This window comes from Spermophilus citellus (genome assembly GCF_964194105.1).
Source record: "Spermophilus citellus genome assembly, chromosome: 6".
NCBI classification, from domain to species: Eukaryota; Metazoa; Chordata; class Mammalia; order Rodentia; family Sciuridae; genus Spermophilus; species Spermophilus citellus.
The window spans coordinates 115,633,462-115,655,761 of NC_138187.1; the positions used below are offsets into that span (position 1 = coordinate 115,633,462).

Consider the following 22,300-nt stretch of genomic DNA (forward strand, 5'->3'; position numbering starts at 1 on the left):
ATGTAAGCAGTTTCTTTCCACCCTATCCAATTTGAAAATTGAAATATATTGGTCAACAACCCCAGTCTAGATTTTAACTATGTACTTTGCCATGCCCCTGATTTATCTAGTGTTGTGCAACTTTGTATTCTTTATACTGAGAGGTGGGATAGTATAGAGAATGAGATCACTACTTATGATTCAGATGGACAAGGATTTAAATTCTGGTCTAATCACCATCACTACTTCCGGCCCCGATGGAGCAATTATTACTGGGCTTCCTACCATAAACAAATTTGAACAATACATAGGAGGCATTTCTTTTTCAGTGATTGAACAATAGTATCAGGCTGTGATCCCTGAGAGAAGGGAAACTCTTAAAATGAAACATATCTGCCCTAACTCTTATTTTGTGGGAATTTTCTCCACTCTAGCACAGAGAACTGGAGTAAAATCAGAGTACAGAAAAGCCTCTTAGCTAAGGACCAGCATTTGGGGCCATTAAAGGGGCTGGGATTTGTGGGGCAGGACACAGGAGATAAAGGAGCTGTGAGGGGGGAACTACACATCTATTTGGGGGTAACCCCATGAGTGAGGGTCAGACTGAAGTACACAGAGACAAAAGGAGACTTACCCAGCAGTAGCTCCTGCAGGGTCATGAACAGAACAGAACTTGAGTTGTTACAGTGCTGGAAATGGAGGAGTAGCTTAATCCCCATTGGCTCCCCAGATAACCCGCAGAGATGCAAGGGAAGCCACGTACTATCGGTAAGGGACCTTTTTTGTATTCACATGATCAAGGCTAAAACCAAGTCTAGACAAGATCTGCCAGGGAGACAGGGTTAGAAGATTGAACCCTACCAAAAACAAAACAACAAAAAAACAACAACAAAAACAAGTGAATGGGCAACACTTGGGCCCTCACAGAGGTTTCTTAAGAAAGAACAAATAAATACTAGATGCCTTCAAAATGACTCTCCAGGAACTGAACAATCTGAAAAAAATAATGTCCAACCTTCTTCAAAGAATAACAGAGAATCCACGGTTTCTATAGTGTATGATATATAATGCCCAGTATTCAATTAAACACACACACACACACACACACACACACACACACACGTGAAAAAGAAGTCAATATAATATAACTTCAGAGTGGCCCAGATTTTGGCAGACAAATACTTTAAATTATCTACCTAAACGTATACAAGAATTAAAGGAAAGTATTAAATGAGCATAGTGTAGCCATAGCAAACAGATTGAAAATCTTAGCAGAGGAGGAAAAACTATAAAATGAATTCAGATGAACTTTTTAAGAATTAAAAAGGAAGATAATTGAAATGAAATTTTACCAGGAGGCTTTCCCAGGAAATTGGAAATAGCAGAATACAGAGGCAATGGAACTTCAAGGAACATAGATATAAACTATACAGTCAGCAGAAAAAAGGGAAAGAGAAGGTGACAGAAAAGCAAGCAGAGCCTCAGGAAACTTTGGGAATATTAAATAGTATAAATGAATGTGATTGAAGTTGAGGAAGGAAAGGGGAAAGAATGAAGGGGAAAAAAAAGGTCAAGAAAAAGTAGTAGCTGAAACTTCCCGTATTTGAAGGAAAGCAACACAAATCTAAAAAGTCTGGGAAATCTTGAGCAAAAATTTTTAAATTTTAGAATGAATTTTAATTATTTAAGTTTTTCTCCATGCATTAATGTTATATTAATTTTATTATTATAAACATTTGCTTTTTTGTCAGGTTCAGAAATTTCTCAATTTTATAATAAAGTTATCTTCATAAAACTACATTTTTTAAATTTGTTCTTTTTAGGTATACATAACAGTAGAGTGCATTTTGACATATTATACATACATGGAGTATAACTTATGCTAATTAGGATCCCATTCTTGTGGTTGAACATGATGTGGATTTACCCAGGTCGAGTATCCATATATGAACACAGGAAAGTTATGGTCCCATTCATTTTACTGTCTTTCCTATTCCCATTCCCCCTCCCTTCCCTTCATTCCCCTTTATGTAATCCAATGAACTTCTATACACCAACCCCTAACCCTTATTGTGTGTTGGCATCTTAGCAGGTCACACCCATCTCAGGTGCTGTGTGGGACATGGCAGAGCAGGATAGAAATTCACAATATCCCTGCACAATTGACCAGAGAAAATGTCCACTGGTCATCCCCAGACACCGGAGTTTCTATCCTCTAGGCGTCCATGTGTGGTGACCCACATGCAACCCATGCATGGCTCGAGTGACCTGTAATCACAGGTCTGTGGTAATATTCCATTCAGTCATTCATTTATTCAACAAACACCACTGAAGCCTTAATATATGCCAAGCTCTCTGTAGAACAATGGTAGTAAAACACTACCTCTTGTCCCTGTTTTCATGAAACTTATAATCAGCAAGAATGAAGGAATCACTTTAAGGTAAGTGATGGGAAGGAAAGGTTATAGTCCTAGGAGGGCACACAAAAGGGAACCTGATATAGGTTGGTGAGAAGAAGGTTCCAGAAAGAGAAAGCAACATGTGCGACAGCTCCCTTGCTGACTTGAGAGCTCAGCATGGCTGGAGGGAGAGGCGTGGGAACATGTTGCAAGACAAGGGACCTGGACTGTGGGCTCTGTGCCAGGCCCTGGGATGAGGACTTCACAGACAGTGTCTTGCACATTCTTGTTACATTCTGAATACAAATGACTAAAGAAATGGGTTTTCCTTGCTGTTTTTAGGAATAGTTAATAGTTAATAATTTCCCTACAACAGGTTTAATTAACCAACTGATTTGTTGTTGTTATTTTTGGTTCAATAATATGACCAGAATCACACAAGAAGTAACGAGTTCTCACACACACACACACGCACACACACACTTGAACTTTAACAGAATATTTGATAATTGGACAATCCTTCTGACATCTCCAAATGAAAACATCTGTTTCACATCTGCTCTAAGTTCAGAGTAAGCAACAAATACTTCCACCTGAAAGACATCCACCAAAACCAGAACACCATCCCAGTTCAACCTATAAAACTTGTCCACTGACATCACAGTGCAATGTTATTTTTCTGTTCTCATGAGCTGTGGTCGTCGGACATATCTTGTCTCTTTTTTTAGGAAGACGCTGGAAGTACTACACACACACACACACACACACACACACACGCACACACATACAGAGTCCTGATGGGGAGCAATACTATTGATCAAAAAATAAAGCATATAAAAATATGAAACCTGAATTGTAAGGAACTCATGTGTGTAAAAATTAAAAGTAAAGTAATATTTTGGGAGAATATACTACACATGGTCTACCCCAGTGAAGCCCATAGATATTATAGATTGTAACATAGATAGTAATTAAAAGCTGCTGGGAAATGCAAATCAAAACTACATTGAGGTCTCATATCACTCCCATCAGAATAACAATCATCAAGAATACAAATAACAATATATGCTAGCGAGGATACGAGGGATACGAGGGAAAGGGAGTTCTTATACTCTGTTGGTAGAAATGTAAATTAGTACAACCACTATGGAAATCAGTATGGAGGATCCTTTAAAAACTAGAAATCGAACTAACACATAATCCAACTCTACCACTTCTTGGTATTTATTCAAAAAAATTAAAGTCAGTATACTTTAGAAATAGGCATATCCATGTTTATTGAAGCACAGTTCACAATAGTCAAGTTATGAAACCAGCCTGGATGTCTGTCAACAGATGACTGGATTAAAAAGTGTGCTATATTTACACAATGGAGTTTTATTCAGCTATAAAGAAGAACAAAGTTATCATTTACAGAAAAATGGATGAAACTAGAGAGCATCAGAGTAAGCTAAATAAGACAGACTCAGCAGGACAAAGTTTATGTTTTTTTTTTCCACATATGTGGAAGCTAGAAGGAAAAAAGAAAAAAAATGGGGGGGGGGAGGTCTCATGAACCTAGAAGGGAGACCATTAGTGTAAAGGATAGGGATTGGGTGGAGGAAGATAGAATAACAGAATGTACTGGGGAATGAGGTTGATCAAACTATGTCATGTGCATGTATGAACATGCCATCATGAAATCCCTTATTCTATATGATTAATATGTACCAATATTGAAAGCTGCAGAATAAACTGGCTGTGATAAGAATATCAACCAGATGTTCACAAAGTGCTGGTATCATATTCTATAGAAGGGGAGCTTCCATCATTTATTTTTTATTTGAATGTTTTAGAATGGTGAGAAAATGGAATAGAAAACTGCTATGAATCAGGTACAGTGCTGCACGTCTGTAGTCCAAGCTACTCAAGAGGATGAGCTAGGAGGATTGCTTGAGCCCAGAAATTCAAGATCAGCCTGAGCAATATAATTAGACCCCATGTCAACAACAAAACTACCCTGGAGGACCTCAATCTGTTCCCAAAGGAAGAATGTGATAGTGGGCAAAAGTAGCCATGTCTCCTTAACTTTGTAAAAGACTACAGAGAAAATTCTGAGAAAGACTAGGCACATGTCAGCTTCTTGATTTTTGGAAATCAAGTTTCAAGAAGTTCAGAGAAAAACAATTACGCTTTTCTTACTAGGGAATCTAAGAGAGGAATCACCAGGGAAGAACCTTGACTTCTGATAATGCTGTAGGATCCTGACAATAAGAAACAAGTAAAGAAAGGTATTTAGAGAAGCAAGAAGGACCTGAAGAGAGCATGAACAGTTACCCACAAGGGATAGTGGCAATGAAAAGGGTCAAGATGGGACTGGATGGAGGTGAAACCAAGAAAGCCACACAAGAAGTTGTTACAGGTTTTTAAGAGTCATACCATTTGGTACACAAAAAGAGTGTCAAAATAGTGTAAAGTATACAAGGTAGGAGTGAATGTGGTCAAGACAGTTAAGTTAGAGAGGACAGGAGGTAGGGATATGGATGAAGAAGTTCAAGAGGGCCGGGAGAAAGAAGTTGGCAAGTGAGGGCTTTTGGAAAGTCCCCGAAACCTGGGCTGGGGTTCAAGGTAGAACCACTGAGATTGCACAGTGGTCAACAGCTCTGGAATTAGAGGAGAAGTACCTCCAAGTTTTGTGGGTTTCAAGCTTATGCAATTTGTTGTGTCCAATTTATGAAAAAAAGATCAAAATTCCACATACAAATTCAGATTCAAGAGTGAATTTTCATTTAGAATGAATCACAAGAAATTATATATTTGGAAAAACTGGTAATTCACACATTTTCCCCCAAATATAGAAAAACACTGTACTTACACAATGGAACTGCCTGACTCTACTCTAAAATGCTCGGTGTTTACAGCATATTCTTTGATCATCTTTGATCACTAATAACTTTGTAATATCATTTTTCTATACAGAGAATAGAAGGACAAGTTCAGTCTTTAACAGGTTAAGTTCAAACTTGAGTTTAGTTAATAGGTCTAATAGAAAGTTTTAAAATAAGCTTTTATTGTTTGGAACAGTTTTGGGTTTAGAACCAAAAACAAAATATATATATTAGAGTTTCTGTATACCTGACAGTGTTTCCTATTACAAGGATATTAAAGTGCTATTATGCTACATTTATTACAATTAATGACAATGTTTATATATTATTGTTAATTAAAGTCCAAATTTTATTCAGCTTTTCTTTGTTTTAACCAAATGTCTCTTTTTTTTCTATTGGAGGATTCATCTGAGATGCCGCACTACACCCTTGTCATGTTTCCTTAGGTTCTTCTTGGCTGTGATAACTTTCAAATTTCTCTTGTTTTTGAGGACAATCTTTGAGAAAACCAACTGGCATTTTGTAGAATGTCCTTCAATCATCATTGGACTAAATGGATAGACTGTGGTTATCAGTCTGGGGAAGAAAACCACAGAACAAAATATGTTTTTTGTCACACCAATGGTGCACTTTCCCACCATGACTTTGCCGTTGATGTTGACCTTGATCACTTTTGAGGTGGTGTGTCTCAGTTTTTCCATTGTAAACTTGTTCTGACCACTTTTCATTTGCTGCACTTTGAACAGAAGTCACTGTGCCTGGCCTATACTGAAGGCAAGGGGACTTATCATTCATCTTTGAGGGGTGGGAGAGCTACAGACGTTATTTGGAATTTTCCAGCATGAAAGATCTTTTCTTCCCCACTCATTTATTTACCCAATCATTTATGTATATCACTATAAACTTGTGGATTTATCTTACACTTTGGGTCATAATGCAATACTATTTTATATATTTATTTTTACTCAAATTGTTCTTTTTTAATAAAAAGCCATTGGGAACTGTTTCAGTTGGTTCCTACACTCCCTTGGCTTACCCCTGTCATGGTGACTTTTTTAAAAAAGTACTTCTCTACTTTCTGGCACTACACGATGATCCAGGCTCATCTCATATGCTCCAGTCCTAGAATCAATCATTTATCCAAGGAGTTCTAGCACTGTTTATTGGTGAATGGCTTTAGAAAACAAGATCTAAGTATTCAGTATGCTCATCACCACTAGGGTGTCATTATTTGTAGCTGACAACTCAAAGTATAGTTGTATCTACTACCCTGTGTGTGTGTATAATATATAAGTATTTTATATGTAAGTATCTGTTTCCAAATTAAGCTAGATATTAATTCATACTGATACCTCCAGCTATAATTCAGTTTCCCATGGATCATTGTCCTTCTCCCCTCATTTGTCTGTAACTTCTTATTCTACCAATGAGAAACCTGCTTTCCACCATCTACCATCTATCATCTATTTGCCTACTTACTAAATTCAGTTCTGTGTTGTGGATAGTGGTTTCAGACTCCTTAGCCCTTAACCTGTGGAGCAAACAATTAGAGCACACTGTTTCTATGAAATTTCTTTTGCCTTGAGTCTTAGAGACTCTACATCATCTCATTTCCATAATTACATGGTCAGCTCCTTTCTTCCCCCATATCCTTTGGTGAGATTGTTTCATACATTTGTAAATATTGTTAAATTTTCTTATCACATTCCACATTCCATCCTAGGATCTCTCAACTTCCTAAATGTTCTTATTTTTTTAACCTGCCTATATTATATAATGCCATGGATCCACAGATATAGTTTTTTTTAGTAAAAGTTTAAGTTTCAGATTTGTTAGTCATTGTTAGCAATGTCAAACATATTTTTAGTGTTATTATTAAAGTTGGGAAAATCCCACTGAAGATTCATAAATTAGTTGTAAGAGTTGGAAGAACCTGAAATACAATAGTATCTAGTGTCAGACATGTCAAACCTGTTTCTCCTCTGACATTAGAAATCCACATGTCTGAGAACCATATCAAATACCCCAGTGGTTTTATCCAGTTGGGGTTTAACATCTCATGTTTGATAATATTTTGAAAATATGCAACAGTGTTCACATTACTTAGGGTCCTTAGCAAGTAAGAGACCCTGAAGCTTAACTTATTAGCTTCATGGAAAATCTACTCATGAGTCAGACAACTAGCATTTATTATCGGGTGCCTTCACTATGTAAAGGACCCAGTGTTCATTGATGTTATGGTTTGGATATCAGGTAGTGTCCCTCCAGATCTCCTGTGTTAATGCAGGAATATTCAGACATGAAATGCTTAGATTATGAGAGCTGAAATCTAATGAGTCCATCCTAGTTTGTATTAACTGGGTGGTAACTGTAGGCAGGTAGGTTGTGGCTGGAGGAGGTATGTCACCATGGGTGCACCCTGGAAGGGGTCATCTTCCCTGTGGCCTCTTCCCCTTGCTCTTTCTTCTTCTTGTCCATCATGAGCTGAACAGCACTGCTCTACCCTTGTACAATGGTATTCTATCTCACGTGGGCCCAGAGAAATGGAGCTGGCCCATCATTGACTGAACCTCTGAAACTATGAGACAAAAATCAACTCTTCCTTATTGGAAAAATAGATTGTTAGCAAATAAACAAGTAATTACAAAAATGTTATTGTGAATCCAATTAACAGAATGCTATGATAGACAATGAGAAGAAGATCCAATTTAGAAAAATCCTTAGGGCAGGGGCATTAAGCTTAGACATAAAGGAAGAAATGTCAAGTGCTGGGGAAGAGCCCTTTTTTCTGTAGATTGGTGCTCAACTATGCTAACACTGGAAAGAAGTCTATCTACTCCAGAAATGGATGGAGCTGGAATTTAATGAGCTAAGAAGAAAGGGATGAGTTGAGACTGTGGAGTGAGGTGGAGGCCAGACCCTACAGCATCTCCCAATAAAGAGTAAATTTTATTCAAAAGGTAGCAATATTAGTGGGGAAGTATTTTAAGCAAAGGAGCTTTGCCCTTTAAAGAAGATTTTCCCCTTTTAAAGAAGAATTCTGTAAGAGGAATGGACCATAGGGAAATAAAATTTAAAAAGCAGGAAGACCAATTATCTGGGCTAGCTTTGACATTTCCAGGTTGTGCAACCTTGGGGAAATTACTTGACCTCTCTTAGCCTTAGTGTCCTAATCCGTAAAATGGAAATCAATAGTATGAATAATTTACAGGATTCTTGTGAAGACAAAATGAAGGTATGTAAATGAAGTGTTCAACACTGTCAATACTCAAAACCTGTAGGCTATTAATATATTGTTGCTATTGTTGGGAGCAAAGAAACACATAGTCTTATAGTGTAAGGATTCAGAAATAAGAAGCCAAAGCTAATGCCCAGTCATTAGAATGCAGCCTTCAAGGGGGAAAGGGCTGGAGAATGAGACCCCGGGGCTACATTCTGGGCAGCCCAGAAGCCCAGGCATGGGTCCTGGGATGCAGCTCCTCCTCCCCATGGTCAGAATGATGCTGGAAACTAGGAGCAGAGCTTATATCAAGGAACCCAGGGGTTGGGCTGCAGTGAGGCAAGAGTTGGCTTCTCATTTGCTGTTTGTCTGTGCAGAGGGCCCCTGATGGTCTTGTGCCACTCATGAGCACAGAAGAGTGACTGAAACCTGTCAGATTGCCCAGTCTCTTTCAGTCACCACTGAGGCAGCAGTCACACTGGGAGCGAACTAAGGAACAGGTGCTAAGACTTGAAATGTGCTGAGGGCCATTACCAAGTAGGAAATTTCCTTGCCAGCGTACCCCATGTTAATTTCGCTGTTGACATTGCATGTTAGGTGACCCTGCCCAAGGACGAGGGTGGATCCAGGATTAGGGTGTATCCTGCAGTTTGAGGAAGTATCCCAATCCTTGGGTTTAGGGCGTTCCCGGTTTAAGACAAGGCGTTCCCAGTTTAAGACCTTGGATTTTAGGGAAGTTCGATGTTGAGGATTATTGCTGCTGGAATTAGGGCGTTCCTGCTGCCTAAGCTCCTGTTGAACTCTCGTGAGATTCAGAGAGCATTTTTGGGAAATAAGCCTCGTGGAGTAGGTGAATTGGGTGGCAGCAGAACTGGGATTGCCCCAGAACGTGTGTGGAGGCCGGTGTGAGTTCGGGAATAAAGAATTGCTGTTTGAATCTACAAAGCTGTGTGGTGGCTCGTGATTCTGTGCCCAGCCAAGACTGCGGCAGAAATGAACTGAAGTTAAGGGAAAACATTCAACTTTCATTAACTTATTAACATTGAACTTTCTTTAATTTGTTTTTGTTGTTTTTTGCAACAAGGGCATTCAGAAAGGGAACTTTACAATCATGTGCTGCTTCATGATGGGGACATATTCTGGGGAATGAGCATCGTTAGGCTATTTTTATTGCATGGGTATCATAGCCCGTGCTTCCTACACACAAAGGCCGTCATGCCGTCACTAGGCAATATGATCTTATGGGACCACCATCATTATATGCAGTGTATCACTGATCAAAATGTGATGATGTAGTGAATGACTATACTTGTACATTTTTAAGCCAGAGTTACCTGGAGCTCAGAGTTTGTGAGAAGATGCTAAAAGCCCCTGAGCTGCTTTGCCTGCAGTCAGGTGTGCAGTGCTGGGGGATCATGCTACACCCTGGGATATGTGAATAAAACTAGTAGGGTTACTATTGTCACAGAGATTATAGTTTAGCGGGAGGCAGTCATGAAATTATAAAATACAAGAAAGGCTTTATATTTCCATAGTCTGAAGGGATATGCCCTGCTGGGGGATTAGTGAGGAGAACTGTCTCTTGAAATATCCAGATTCTTCCCCTTTTTCCTTAGAAATTTAGCATTTGCCTTCTTTTTCCTTTTCTACCTCCTCTTCCCTCTGCAATTCTTCATTTTCCCTTTCTTCTCACCTGCTCAGATTTTCCCCATTCTCCCATTACTGCCATCTTTTCTAGTCCAACTCTACCCCTGTTCTTTCCCTGGGAGCCTGTTTACTTTTTATATGGGATAGCTGGCCTTCTCTTGATGTCTCCAATTTGCAACACCATCTCTGAAAAATATTTTTTCTTTTTTATATATATAAATATATGTAACATTTATAACATGTACCAAGCATTGAGCAATTTTTACATTTAATGTTCACTTCTATCCTCTAAGATAGGTTCTGGGTCCCTGCCCCCTGATTTCACAATTAAGAAAACAGAGTCGTAGAGAAATTGAGTAACTTGCTCAAGGTTACCCAAAAGAGAGAAGTTGATAGACTCGACCTCAAGTCAGTTGATACCAAAACTTGTTCCTTTAACCATTATGCCATTCTGTCTCCAAGTAATTCTGACATATTCTATAACCTGTGGATGCTCTTCATGCGCAGGAAATTTCCAGCTTAGTAGGGGAGGGGGTTGGGAAACGAAGCTACACCTATCCATAAAGAGGGTACAGCTCTGTTTTCAGATGGGCAGAGTTCACTGGGTTGTGGCAGATGCAGGGCCACCTGGTCTCCCTGTGGAAAGGTTGTTCAGACTTCTCAGTAACAGCTGGCAATGCACTCCATAAGATGGGGGACCAACAGTGGGTGACATAGGTGGCTTCTAGCAAGAGGAAGAAAACACACTTCAAGGAGACTTAGAAGATGATTTCAGGACCAAGAGAGGAAAACTGAAAGCCTCTGTAGGAAGGATGTGCACTATATGCTGGTGGGTTGCTTGCTTGGAGTCCAGGAGAGGGGGATGGCAAAGCCCAAGTTGCCTCTGTGGCAATGTGGTGTGTGCCGGTACCAGCCCAGCCTGAAGGGATGGTGTGCAGCTATGCATCCTCCCTCCTTGCAGGAAGCAGTTACAGGCAGAAGGAGCATCTTGGAATTTGAATTCTGTGGCTGAGATGAGCCAGGGCCGGGAATACCTTTCCTTAAAAGCAATGAATTTATTTAGCCAACAAATATACCTTGTGCATGTGCTATTACTCTATGAATCAGGCATTCAGGGTTGAACAAAATAGACAAATATCTCCGCACTCTTGGAGGTTGAATCTGTGCACTCGCTACAAAGAAAAGTAATCAGTGATCAAAACAAACCAGATGAACGTGAAGGTGTGATATGGATCTGCCAGCCTGAAGATTTAGCACAGTTAGAGCTGTCAAAAGGGTTATTTGGGCAGCACACAGTCATTGTAACAAGCTGCTTTGCTTCGCAATTAAAAAAAAAAAAACTTTATTCTGGAGCCCTTTCAAAAGTGCACCAGAGATCCCAGACTGTGTGCAAACTGGATTCTAAATAATCAAAAGTGTCTTATATTCAGCTTTCCAGAAATTCTCCTCTTATAGAGAGCAGGATGTTCCAGTGAGCAGATACTAATAAGGTAGCCTCATTTCTGTGACTGACACTATAATACCTAGTGGAGTTGCTAGTTCCACCAGCCTTTTGACAGTAAGGTTATTCCAAACACAGAAATCACATGAAATAAGAAAGGTCTAGTAACAATAGCCAGAAATTAGCGTCATTAGGATTTCATAACTAAGTTTTCTTGTCACCTTCATAAATTCTTATTTTCTTTCTTGGAAAAAGAGAATGTGCATTAAACAATTTCTAAGTTTCCTTTCCATTGTGACATACTCTTTTTATTACAATTACTAACACAAGTTAATTGAACAAATTGATTGGCTTTACTGTAAGGTTTTCATACATATACATATCATGCTATACTGTAAGGTAGACTAGTCTTCCATGAAGATCATAATTCTAGGAAATTAGAATGGATGAAAATTAGCTAAAGGCATGTCAGATACAAAGGAAAAGCCATTAAATTACCCAAGGGATATCAGCTTTTGGAGCCTGAATCTGAGCACCCTTCTATATCAGGATTATTGGAAAAATTACTACACAGATCGTGGATGTCATGGGCTCAGGAAATGGTTTGTTTTCCTCCCTGTAGCCTGTCTGCATGTTGTGTGTGGCCCTGTGTGTAAAGACTTGAATTACCACATGGATATATGGCCCCTTGGATAACAGGATGCTCTGCATGAGTGAATTCCCAGAAAATCCAAGCTTCTATCTGTAACTATCAGCACTCCTTCCAGCAGCTTCTGAGCTATTTTATTCAGAGCTAGTAAGAGGAGCATGCATTACTGTTCTGTGCTGAAACATGATGATTTGCTGTGGCTATGATCAGCTCTCTCATTGCCCTGGTTTTTGGTTTTATATTTGTTTCTTTTGCCCATCACTCCCTAGAAGAGGGCTAGAAGACAACACCATGCTTCCCCAAGTCTATGTTACCCAAGCTTTGTGAAAACTTATTTTACAGAATGAAGCTGATAAAATTTTTTTATTAGGATGATTAGGCTACAAGGCTGATCTTCATGTAATCACCTGTATTTAGAAATCCAGAATGAACTCATAAAGTAAACAATTACTTGTATTAATGAATCCGCTCTATTAAATACATGGGTACTGCAGGGCAAGCCCTGAAGGAGAAATCTGATGTTTGACAAGTCAGGGCAAATTCTTGCTCTGTGAAATGTGGAAGACTGCTTGAACTTCATGTTTTCTTATCTGCAAAATGAGAATAGGAACATGTACCAATGAAGGAAGTTCTAATGAACTAAAGTGCATGAAAATGTTTTGCAAAAACAATTGTTGTGACACAACATTGCATTATAATTATCTCTGAGAAGATTGCATTCTCTAAACTACAAGCTAGTTTAGGACAGAAAGTTTGCCTGATATCCAAGGGAGATACTCAAAATATTTAACAACTGATAGGACATCCAACAATCAGACAGGAAACTGGCCTAATCAAAGCAGAAGCTGGCTGTAAATGTCCAACATGCCCAAGCCAATGCTCATATCAGCCCTCTCACACCCATGCTTGTCTTCCAAAGGGACTAGTCCTGTGCCTCACACACAAAAAAAGAATGCTCAGTGAATGAATCTAAAACATTATTTGCTTTGTGAAACTATTTTACACACATTTTAGAAGCATGTGATCTATCCCTGCCCTACTTGACTCCCCAGTAGAATTTTTTTTTTCCCAAGGTTAGTTTCAGGTACTAGTCCCTGAACACTTGAAGCCTCTTTTCTTTTACCTGAGTTACAGATTCATTAACCCAGACTTTTTAGAAATGTTATTATTAGAACTTTAATCACCCATGTCCTCCTTTTAAGTTCTTTCTAAAATTACTTTCTGGCAATAATAATTATGTCAATCAGGGGCCAGCCAAAGATAGCTGTGGCCCCTGGGTCAAATCAAGACGGAGTTTCCAGCCATAATCTATTATTTGGCTCTAAACAGTTGTGCTAATTTCCCTGCCTCCACCCCCTACCCCTTTCTCCTATAGTAAGTGGAGTCCTAAAGACCAGGGTAGAATGTTCTGACTGGGTCCATTTTATCATCTATTGTGATGTTGGTGTCTGTGGCTGGATTCTACAGGTAGTATCCTAGGACAATGCAAAGACAAAAACGAGATGGTAACTGAATAGAGTCATGTCACGGACAGAAAGTCAAAATGGTGTTGGTGTTGATAGATGTGTTGAGAGGATGATAATGTTAAGGTTGGAAGAGACAGAGACCAAAGAAGTCTAAGAATGAAGAATAGCTAACAGTTCATGAGTAGGAGGTTCTTATTTTTGTGTTTTTTAAAAAATATTTTTTGTAGTTGTTGATGGACTTTATTTTCATGTGGTGCTGAGAATTGAACCCGGGGCCTCATACATGCTAGGCAAATGCTCTACCACTGAGCCACAACCCCAGCCCGAGGCTCTTATTTTTAAAAGATGACTTCACTGCTTTCACCAACTCTGGCCAATATAAAGTCAACCACATTGTCCCCTTCTGCCTTAACTTCATTTATTCATTCAAGAAACAAGTACTGCGTGACTACTACTTTTGAACCATTGTGCTGGGTGTTGGGGTTACAGAGATTATATTCTTTGGGGTAAGGAATCAAGGGAGAAGGAACAGAAATGTAAGTCAAAAACCACAAGTAAAAGAACAACATGCATGAAAATTCAGAGATCAAAGAAACAGCAAATGCCACTAGTTCTGAATACTCAGCGTATGGGGAGCAGACTGTGAGCCAATCCAAGTGTTTACTATGAGTAACTATGGAAGAGACAACTAGGGCTGAAGTATTTAGGTTGCCGGGTGTGCGCACGGTGCTGGGGATCTAACTCAGGGTCTTGTGCATGCAAAGCAAGCAACTGAGCTATATCCCCAGCCCCAAATTGGGACTTTTGACAGCTTACTGAGGTAGCAGTTTGGAGCAAGGTTTGCCTTTGGCCTGTAACAATGTCCAAAAAATATTTCAAAGCGTCTAGACTACATTGGTGATAATCAGGATGGAGAGAGGAAGTTGGATAGATAGTTAATATAGCAGAGAGTATCAGCTTGAATGGAGAATGATTGTTGAAGGAGGTAAAGGAGCAGGTATAGGATAGACTATCCCCCTCTTCTGACTTGGTACCCTGGTGGGGAGAGGCAGGGCACCAAGGAGAGAAGCAGCAGAAGCAAGTACAGGAGATAAAGGGATGAGTGCAGGCTGGTGAGAGGCATCTATGAGCTATAGAGGTTGACATGGATCAGTATTACCCAAAAGTTCCCGTTCTGCACACTGTGATGAGATACGGAGCCCTGCCAGAAGGTAAATTAATATCCAGTATGCATCAGAGAGAAGAAAAAATTCAACCTAACTAAACAGCATTTTTAATAGTGATTTTTATTTGCATTCTGACCCAGCTCTCCTCTGAATTTGGGTCAGCAGGTCCAAGGAGTGCACTTTAAAAAAAGACTAGGTCAAGGCTAGGAGTTCAGGAGAGTGGGGAATAGAAGTACAGGTAAACCATCAGCATTTGAGAGCTCCTTCATTCTCCCTAGACTGTCTTGCCGCCTCCTTCACTTTCTCAACTGTCCTTGTCTCCCCTCAACATCCACCAGGATATTTTCTTTTCACCTCAGAAGCAAAGTTTCCTGCTCTTGCTAAGGCTAATAAATCCTCCAGTCTCCCCGTCCCATCTATCCATCCTTTTTCTTCCAGGAGACAGAGGGTGCTGATAACTGCCTCTTCCTCTCTGGCACTTCCTAAGTCTCACTTTAACAGGTTCTTCAGTGCAGGCTCCAATGCACCCAAGTCCTCCATTCTGAAACACAAGACAACAAACAGAAAACCTCTGGGGGCTCCTCCTCCTTCACTGAGCTATTTAGCTTCCCCTCCTGTCCTCATAGAACTTCTTGAAAGAATAGTCTCTGTTTCCTCTCATCTACTGCTCCTTGTACCACCTCCCTGCCACTGTCCAATGGAAGAGATTCCAAGGTGTCCTCTTGAGTCTTTTGTCCAACTTCAACCTACTACAATTTCCCACAACAATCTGACACTTAATTACTCAAACATTAGTTATTCCCATTAGTTACATTAGAATTCTTGATTCCCAGTTCTAAGGTCCTCTTTCTCCCAGTTCTCTTCTTCCTTCTCTGACCACTTAACCCAAATTCTTCTCCTTCCACAAGTGCCTAGAAGATATAATCAGTGTATTCTTTTCTAGAACTGTTATTTAAATTATGTTCAATTTAGGTAAATCGCTTCAACTCTGACTTTTTCTTCCGCAAAATGTGGAGGTTTGTGCTAGGAAACTTCCAAAACCTATTCCAGGTATAGTTTTTTTTTTTTTTTTTATTGGTTGTTCAAAACATTACAAAGCTCTTGACATATCATATTTCATACATTAGATTCAAGTGGGTTATGAACTCCCATTTCTATTCCAGGTATAGTTGATTTAAGAAGCACTTATTGCATGCTTTATCAGTGCTAAGAATAGATTTAGAAAATATATTCAAGAAATGTAAATTATATCAGGAGTCAACTAGACAATAAAGTCACCAGATGCTGCAAACATTTTTTTGAAAGAAGCAGTATATAAATAAGCAAACAAATAAATATGATGAAAGTTGCTCATTTTTATTGAGCCAGCCAGAAAATAGAGGGTTTTTTTTAACACTTACATTAGTTCTTAAGTTAGACAAATCATAATTTAAGTGCTTAGTTATTCATACTTGGCTAGGGGTTACTATATGGGTTTAGATAGGCCACATATGGTATGTGGACCAGCTGCATCAAAATCACCAGAAAACATGGCAGAAAATGTGGAATTTCCAGCGTCACCTTTGGCCTACTGAATCAAGTCTACAGGTGATCTGCTCCGGGTAACAGGCAGTGAGTTTCAAGTTTCCTGGGAACCAGAGAGGATGCTGGGGAGAGTTGTACATTCATAACTAAGCATGTTACACATCCCTGATAGAGAGCCCGGGAGACCAAGAGCATCAGGCAGCTACAAAAATGAAAATAATTCTTATTTCCCATTTGTTTTTGTGAACTCTGACCTCGTCTAAAGAAATTCACTCTGTAGGCCCTTATGCTGAGACTTTACAATAATTCCACTGTGTGCTGATTAACTTGGAAAAGCAGAAGTAACAAGAAATAAATAACTACAAGATGTCAACATTAATACTGGGGTTTAAAATGGCTTTCTTCATTGCATGCTATAAAATTGGGAAAGCAATCTGTACTTACTACAAAAACCCCTGATGGATTTAAAATTCAGGATGCTTAGATAAAGATTAAATATACATTTGGGGAAAAGAAAAAAATAGTCCTATCTTTCTCCCTTCAGGCTGAATGTACACAAATCTGAGGCTCAGAAACATATCTTTACTTTTATCTTTCCAGTCTCCAAATTGCTTTAGAATTCCAAAGTCAGAAGGCTCACTGAAATTTTCTACTTCCCCCTAATAAATGATGGTGAGAGGAGGTGGGGGAATTTGTTTTTGCATCGATAATCCTGACTTAAGTTTATTAAATTTATCCTCTTCACCCTTTTAGTGTAGTGTTAAATGCCTGGAAATTAAGTCACACAAAGATGAACTCAATTAAGTATGTCTTCAGTAGTGCAGGAGAAGAATGCAGGGCACTAGATACAATGCTCATCTCTCAGGCTTTGTTTTTCCCTGTCTATCAAAGGGAAAGAAGGTGTACTAAGTCACATTTCTCCAGAGAAAAAGAACCAATCAGATGTGCATCTACATATTCATATCTGTATCTGTATCTAGAAAGATTTATTCCAAGGAATTGGCACATGCAAGTTCAAAATCCGCAGGATTGGCCTACCGGCTGGAGACCCAGGAAAGAGTCATTGTCGTAGCTGAATTTCTAAGGCCACCTGGCAGAATTCTTTTTTTGCTAAGGGAAAGCCATCATTTGTTCTAGGCAGGCCCTCAACTGATTAGATGAAGCCCACCCATATTATGGGGAAAATCTGCTCTACTGTAACTGCACCAAACTAAATGGTAATAGCATTTAAAAAATAAAAAGCATAACTCTCCCATAGAAACAATCAGAATTATGTCTGACCACATAATCTGAGTTCTGCAGCCTAGTCAAGTTGACATATAATATTAGCCATCCCACTTTGAAGGTCACACTGGCTAAACAAACAAAGAAGAAGAAGTCTGCATCTCTGCAGGAGGGAGACAAAGGCTGCTCCCCATTTTATGGGATCAGAGGCATTTGTCTTCCAGGTTCTCCCAGGTTTGAATAGAGTGACCCTGAACTACACTTGAACATCCCTAAAGTTCCTCTCACTCAGCTCTTCCAGAGCTGTCTGTCTTCTTTCATCTTTGATGTCCTCTGGGTTGGGCATGAAAGCAGAGGTTTCTGTCTGAGTCAGTGCACCCTTGTTAGAAATGCACCAAGACTGACAGTTCTGTTTCTTCCTTCCTATGCCAGGTAAGGGGCCAGATTTCTGCTCAGGACTGAGCTTCAGATACCTTCATTTTGGCTGCAAAGCAATAAATAACTTCCTTCAATGTCCATGGCCTGGTCTAGAATATTTAGCTTTTGAAATCAGAAATTTCTAGATTTGAGATTTCCTCTACTTACTCCTTTCCTTATCTCTGCCCAAATATACCCTATCCAATTCTGATGTCAAAGCAAACAATCAGTCACCTTAGTCTTCCTTTTTCCTGCTTTCCTTCTTCCTTAATTATGTCCTTCTTTTTACAAATAATTTTGATGGTTGGAGGATGGGAAACAGGGACAGAAAGTTTGAACTTAAGGAAAAGCGGTCACAACTGCTAGAAGGGCAAGAAGCAGTCATCAGTGGAATACTGATGCGTGACCTTGATGGGAGACCTTGATGAATACAACCTCCAGAGCTCTAACTTCTCTAATCCATATTCTGGAGGACTGGTTTATTATGTGGGGATTACAATTGCATTCAAATGGGAGTCTCAATCTATTGGCATTTCTATTCTGTGCAGAATACAAAGAAGACACTTCATTGGACCAGTTACTATTATTAAAGTTCAGAATAGCAGTTCACAGAGTTGCATCAGTTTTACTAATTCCTTAGAATAGGAATTGCAAACTAAAGCTTGTAGATGGCTAAGAATTCCCTGTAAATTCTACATCTTAGAGAGTTCCTGTAGAAAGGTGACAAGTTGCTCTGACCCTCATACCTGTTACTCTGCACATCAGCACATGAATGAAATGTAACTCTGTCTGTTTGGCCACTTTCTAACCCAATCTATTTATCTGCTTTACATTCTAAATTCTTATGAGCTAGAAGTTTATGACATCATTAGCATTCCTCCTCTTCTGAAGCTTCTATTTGAACTGAAATGTTAGTCATTGTTCTCTTTCTTGTTGAATAACTTGAATTGACTTGACCCAACCTGACTTGAATTAACTTGAGCAATTTCTGTGTGCCAGGGTGGTTCGTGTCCAGCAAGGGCCAAGAATATGCAAACAAACATAGCTCAGTACTCAGCATAGAGCAGATGCTTTAAATTCACCTGGAAAAGAAACTGCAGGCTCAAGTGTGATCCTAAAGTGGCTGTCTTATCCATTACAAAACCCAGAGACCCCAGTGAACCCTCTCCCTAGGCAGAAACATCCAGGATGACTTAGACCACCTTCATAGAGCACTAGAAGAAGGACATTTCAAATTGCTGCTCCCCATTCATGCCAGAGTGACCTTTCCTTTCAGAGCACACCCACCAGGAACACAAAGAACTCATCAAATTTCAAGCACCAGTCCTTGATAAAATGACTTTCCGAAGAAAGCTATTTATCAGCATCAGTCACATGCCAGAGAATAAACATTGGTCAAGCCTTTTATCAGGGAGATTAATGCCAGGAATTGTATTCCACTGAGCTCCAAAAGAAGAAAGATATTTAAGGATGTTATATTTTGGATTGGAATATCCCCCGAAAGTCCATGGGTTGAAGGGTTGGTCACCACTCTATGGTGCTATTGGGAGGTGGTGGAAATCTTAGGAGGTGGGGTCTAGGGGGAGGAAGTTAGATCACTGGGGGTGTGCCCTTGGAGGGGATTTGTCCTCTTCCTGTTTCTCTTTTGTTTCCTTGCCATGACGAAGTGAGCAGCTTCGCTCTACCACATATTCCTGCCACGATGTTCTTCCTCGCCACAGACCTGAAAAGCAGTGGGACCAACCAACCATGAACTGAAACCTGTGAAATCATGAGCCAAAATAAACCTTCCTTCTTTTAAGTTGATTATCTTAGATATTTTTACATAGTAACGAAAAGCTGACTAACACAAAAGAAAAAAGATGGCTTCATTCTGTTGGAACTCAGTGAAAAAGAAGAAAAATTTTCATAAGTACATAAAACAATCATAATTGTAAAGAGTGCTGATAGATTAAAAAAAAACTCGAGTATAGTTTGGATTATGATGAGATGGATTAGGGTTGGAGATGTAGCTGGGTGGCAGAGTGCTTGCCTAATAAGTGTGAAGCCCTGATCCCTAGCACCATTAGACAAACAAACAGACAAATAAATGATTACAATAAGAAGAATGAAGATATTTCCATAGTTGCTAGAGGAAAGAAGAAATTGGAGTTAAACTATAAAAAGGCAGATATGTTTAAAAAAGAAACGAAAATAAAAGAAGTGATGTGTAACCAATGGGATTTTCCAGAGATAAAACACTTGATTAGGGTCTACATAAATAATTTAAAAGAAGATTGAATTTAGGGGCTTCAGAGGTTGCTAAACTTCCAGCTGTGGAAGAAGAACAAATCAGTAGCTAAAAACTAGGTATCAGATGAATCAGGCTGCATATTAAAAAAAAGCAATTCAAGAGTGTGTGCGTGCTACTGTCTGAATATTTGTGTCCTCAACAAAATTCACATATTGAGACTATGAAGCCCAACATGATGGGCCCTTTAGGAGTGATTAGTTCTTGAGAAGAAAGTGAAGTGATCATATGAGGTTGTGAATGAGATTTATGCCCTTATTAAAGAGGCCTGAGAGACCTCTTGCACTTTTCTCCAGGTAAAGGCAGAGGTGGCATCTGAGTTTGCACCCTGGAAGAGGGCCCCAGCAAAACTTGAACATGCTTGGTACGTTGATCTTAGACTTCAAGCATCCAGAACTGTGAGAAATAAGTTTCTGTTACCTGTAAACCACCCAGTCTCTAATATTTTATTATAGCAGCCCAAATGGAATAGGAATGATAAGTTTAAGAAAAAAAGCTCAATTCATTATTTCATTCACTCAAAAGAAACTTTTATTGAGATCATACTATGTGCTAGTTTCTGTGCCAGGTACTATGGATGGGATGGCAACAACACATGGTCTTTGTGATAGAAATGTCACAGGGGGCTGGGGATGTGGCTCAAGCAGTAACACACTCGCCTGGCATGTGCAGGGCGCTGGGTTCGATCCTCAGCACCACATAAAAATAAAATAAAGATGTTGTATCCACTGAAAACTGAAAAATAAATATTAAAAAATTCTCTCTCTCTCTTAAAAAAAAAAAAAAAAGAAAAAGAAATGTCACAGGAACTTCCTTGAATTCATCATCCAATTTGCAACAACAACCAAACTCTTTACAAAATTCAGAGCAACATTTGGGATGCTTCTGGGAATAGAGTGAAAGTTTTGACCCTGTCTTCAACATGAAGAATGCATTTGGGAGATGAAGACATAGAACAAAACAAAACGAAAAACAGAGAAACCCAGAAGAAAACAAAGAATAGAAAATTCTTATAAAGAGTTTAACTATTTTGGTCATCTGGAGTCTGAGAGATCTGGACATGCTAGAAGTTTTTAAAATTGCAAAGAGAATGAATTAAATAACACAAAAAGGCTTAAAGCAGATGCTCTAGCTTGAGACTTTCTGGGTTCAAATGTGGATTCTTCTGTTTTCTAGCAGTATGACTTCACGCAGAGTACTTAGCCTATCTATATTTCTGTTTCCCCATTTAAAATTAATGTTAATAAAAGTATTTACTTAGAACTTGAGTGTGAATGTGAAGATTTAAATGAGTTAATGCATATGAATCACAGGAGCACTTAGCAAATAGCAGGATACTCAATAAATATTGCCTATTATTATTCATTTTCCAAGTTCTAGATCTTTAGAATTGAGATCTGTAAAGGTAAGTGGGCACATTACTGCATACTTGGTCATCTAAAGGACCTTGGTATGTACCTAAGCGGTACAGCGTGAACCTACTAAGAGATGCTGAGAGGATTAGATTAATTCTTTACTACAGATTAACTATCCCTTATCCAAAATGCTTGAGACTGGATATTTTGGACATTGGAATATTTGCATAAGAATAATGCAATTTCTTGAGGGATAGGAAACATATCTAAGCACAAAATTAGTTTATGTTTTATACACACCTAGTACATATAGGCTTACAGTAATTTTATACAATGCTTTTTGTGTATCTGCATTTTGATGGCAAACCATCACATCGGGTCAGGTATGGGTTTTCTGCTTTTGACAGCATCTCAATGATCAAAAGTTTCAGATTTTGGAGGTTTTTGAGATTTCTGATTAAAGATGCTCAGTCTGTATTAGACCTATAGCAAGTCAGGAAGGAGTTTGAGACTGCTTAGAATGCCTGCTTGTCTTTCAACTTCACATCTCACAATACACTTCAGCTGTGGCTATTAAAGTCAGAGACTGAGGTTCTGGAGGCATCTTCTAAGGATAAAACAGGAATGCTCAGCTTGGTAGAGGGGCAAAGGTGAAC

At 39.1% G+C, this 22,300-nt stretch overlaps 1 long non-coding RNA gene across 1 annotated transcript in view; it reads left to right on the forward strand.

Moving 5' to 3' along the window:
• The window catches only part of LOC308652048, a 278,634-nt gene extending 257,132 nt beyond the window's left edge, over positions 1–21,502 (forward strand). The window contains exon 6 of the long non-coding RNA XR_014022721.1: positions 21,085–21,502. This is a non-coding gene — a long non-coding RNA (uncharacterized lncRNA). The remainder of the gene's footprint in view (positions 1–21,084) is intronic.
• The last annotated feature ends 798 nt before the right edge of the window (positions 21,503–22,300 follow it).